Raw genomic sequence first — 3,202 nt, forward strand, 5'->3', positions numbered from 1 at the left:
CCTGGTGGGGGAACTGCCGCCTAGTCCCGGTTCTATTTTAGGTCACTTTTCTCACTTTCTGACCCACAAATAATGCCCCAAATGCCGCCGCCTGGTGGGGGGAACTGCCGCCTAGTCCCGGTTCTATTTTAGGTCACTTTTCTCACTTTCTGACCCACAAATAATGCCCCAAATGCCGCCGCCTGGTGGGGGGAACTGCCGCCTAGTCCCGGTTCTATTTTAGGTCACTTTTCTCACTTTCTGACCCACAAATAATGCCCCAAATGCCGCCGCCTGGTGGGGGGAACTGCCGCCTAGTCCCGGTTCTATTTTAGGTCACTTTTCTCACTTTCTGACCCACAAATAATGCCCCAAATGCCGCCGCCTGGTGGGGGGAACTGCCGCCTAGTCCCGGTTCTATTTTAGGTCACTTTTCTCACTTTCTGACCCACAAATAATGCCCCAAATGCCGCCGCCTGGTGGGGGGAACTGCCGCCTAGTCCCGGTTCTATTTTAGGTCACTTTTCTCACTTTCTGACCCACAAATAATGCCCCAAATGCCGCCGCCTGGTGGGGGGAACTGCCGCCTAGTCCCGGTTCTATTTTAGGTCACTTTTCTCACTTTCTGACCCACAAATAATGCCCCAAATGCCGCCGCCTGGTGGGGGGAACTGCCGCCTAGTCCCGGTTCTATTTTAGGTCACTTTTCTCACTTTCTGACCCACAAATAATGCCCCAAATGCCGCCGCCTGGTGGGGGGAACTGCCGCCTAGTCCCGGTTCTATTTTAGGTCACTTTTCTCACTTTCTGACCCACAAATAATGCCCCAAATGCCGCCGCCTGGTGGGGGGAACTGCCGCCTAGTCCCGGTTCTATTTTAGGTCACTTTTCTCACTTTCTGACCCACAAATAATGCCCCAAATGCCGCCGCCTGGTGGGGGGAACTGCCGCCTAGTCCCGGTTCTATTTTAGGTCACTTTTCTCACTTTCTGACCCACAAATAATGGCAAAAAAAAATGCTTACAGCACCCAGTATTCCCAGGCGGTCTCCCATCCAAGTACTAACTGGGCCCGACCCTGCTTGGCTTCCGAGATCAGACGAGATCGGGCTCATTCAGGGTGGTGTGGCCGTAAGCGAGGGAAGCGCTTGTGAAATGCCCCAAAGTGTTGAAAATGTTCCCCAGGCCCCTGGTTCCCCATCCCCGCAGGAGGAGGCTCCCCAGGCCCCCTGGTTCCCCATCCCCGCAGGAGGAGGCTCCCCAGGCCCCCTGGTGCAGGAGGAGGCTCCCCAGGCCCCTGGTTCCCCATCCCCGCAGGAGGAGGCTCCCCAGGCCCCCTGGTTCCCCATCCCCGCAGGAGGAGGCTCCCCAGGCCCCATGGTTCCCCATCACCGCAGGAGGAGGCTCCCCAGGCCCCCTGGTTCCCCATCCCCGCAGGAGGAGGCTCCCCAGGCCCCCTGGTGCAGGAGGAGGCTCCCCAGGCCCCCTGGTTCCCCATCCCCGCAGGAGGAGGCTCCCCAGGCCCCCTGGTTCTCCATGCCCGCAGGAGGAGGCTCCCCAGGCCCCTGGTTCCCCATCCCCGCAGGAGGAGGCTCCCCAGGCCCCCTGGTTCTCCATGCCCGCAGGAGGAGGCTCCCCAGGCCCCCTGGTTCTCCATCCCCGCAGGAGGAGGCTCCCCAGGCCCCCTGGTTCTCCATCCCCGCAGGAGGAGGCTCCCCAGGCCCCCATGTTCTCCATGCCCGCAGGAGGAGGCTCCCCAGGCCCCTTGGTTCTCCATCCCCGCAGGAGTAGGCTCCCCAGGCGCCCTGGTTCTCCATCCCCGCAGGAGGAGGCTCCCCAGGCCCCCTGGTTCTCCATCCCCGCAGGAGGAGGCTCCCCAGGCCCCATGGTTCCCCATCACCGCAGGAGGAGGCTCCCCAGGCCCCCTGGTTCCCCATCCCCGCAGGAGGAGGCTCCCCAGGCCCCCTGGTTCTCCATCCCCGCAGGAGGAGGCTCCCCAGGCCCCCATGTTCTCCATGCCCGCAGGAGGAGGCTCCCCAGGCCCCTTGGTTCTCCATCCCCGCAGGAGGAGGCTCCCCAGGCCCCTGGTTCTCCATCCCCGCAGGAGGAGGCTCCCCAGGCGCCCTGGTTCTCCATCCCCGCAGGAGGAGGCTCCCCAGGCCCCCTGGTTCTCCATGCCCGCAGGAGGAGGCTCCCCAGGCCCCCTGGTTCTCCATCCCCGCAGGAGGAGGCTCCCCAGGCCCCCTGGTTCCCCATCCCCGCAGGAGGAGGCTCCCCAGGCCCCCTGGTTCTCCATGCCCGCAGGAGGAGGCTCCCCAGGCCCCCTGGTTCTCCATCCCCGCAGGAGGAGGCTCCCCAGGCCCCCATGTTCTCCATGCCCGCAGGAGGAGGCTCCCCAGGCCCCTTGGTTCTCCATCCCCGCAGGAGGAGGCTCCCCAGGCCCCCTGGTTCCCCATCCCCGCAGGAGGAGGCTCCCCAGGCCCCCTGGTGCAGGAGGAGGCTCCCCAGGCCCCCTGGTTCCCCATCCCCGCAGGAGGAGGCTCCCCAGGCCCCCTGGTTCTCCATGCCCGCAGGAGGAGGCTCCCCAGGCCCCTGGTTCCCCATCCCCGCAGGAGGAGGCTCCCCAGGCCCCCTGGTTCTCCATGCCCGCAGGAGGAGGCTCCCCAGGCCCCCTGGTTCTCCATCCCCGCAGGAGGAGGCTCCCCAGGCCCCCTGGTTCTCCATCCCCGCAGGAGGAGGCTCCCCAGGCCCCCATGTTCTCCATGCCCGCAGGAGGAGGCTCCCCAGGCCCCTTGGTTCTCCATCCCCGCAGGAGTAGGCTCCCCAGGCGCCCTGGTTCTCCATCCCCGCAGGAGGAGGCTCCCCAGGCCCCCTGGTTCTCCATCCCCGCAGGAGGAGGCTCCCCAGGCCCCATGGTTCCCCATCACCGCAGGAGGAGGCTCCCCAGGCCCCCTGGTTCCCCATCCCCGCAGGAGGAGGCTCCCCAGGCCCCCTGGTTCTCCATCCCCGCAGGAGGAGGCTCCCCAGGCCCCCATGTTCTCCATGCCCGCAGGAGGAGGCTCCCCAGGCCCCTTGGTTCTCCATCCCCGCAGGAGGAGGCTCCCCAGGCCCCTGGTTCTCCATCCCCGCAGGAGGAGGCTCCCCAGGCGCCCTGGTTCTCCATCCCCGCAGGAGGAGGCTCCCCAGGCCCCCTGGTTCTCCATGCCCGCAGGAGGAGGCTCCCC

At 65.6% G+C, this 3,202-nt stretch overlaps 1 non-coding gene across 1 annotated transcript; it reads right to left on the minus strand.

Moving 5' to 3' along the window:
• Positions 1–996: 996 nt before the first annotated feature.
• On the minus strand, positions 997–1,115 carry LOC148058573 (5S ribosomal RNA). The gene has a single exon (XR_015709710.1). It is a non-coding gene; the product is annotated as a 5S ribosomal RNA (ribosomal RNA).
• Between the last annotated feature and the right edge of the window lie 2,087 nt (positions 1,116–3,202).

This window comes from Callionymus lyra, unplaced genomic scaffold (genome assembly GCF_982586985.1).
Source record: "Callionymus lyra unplaced genomic scaffold, fCalLyr1.hap1.1 HAP1_SCAFFOLD_72, whole genome shotgun sequence".
Classification (NCBI taxonomy): domain Eukaryota; kingdom Metazoa; phylum Chordata; class Actinopteri; order Syngnathiformes; family Callionymidae; genus Callionymus; species Callionymus lyra.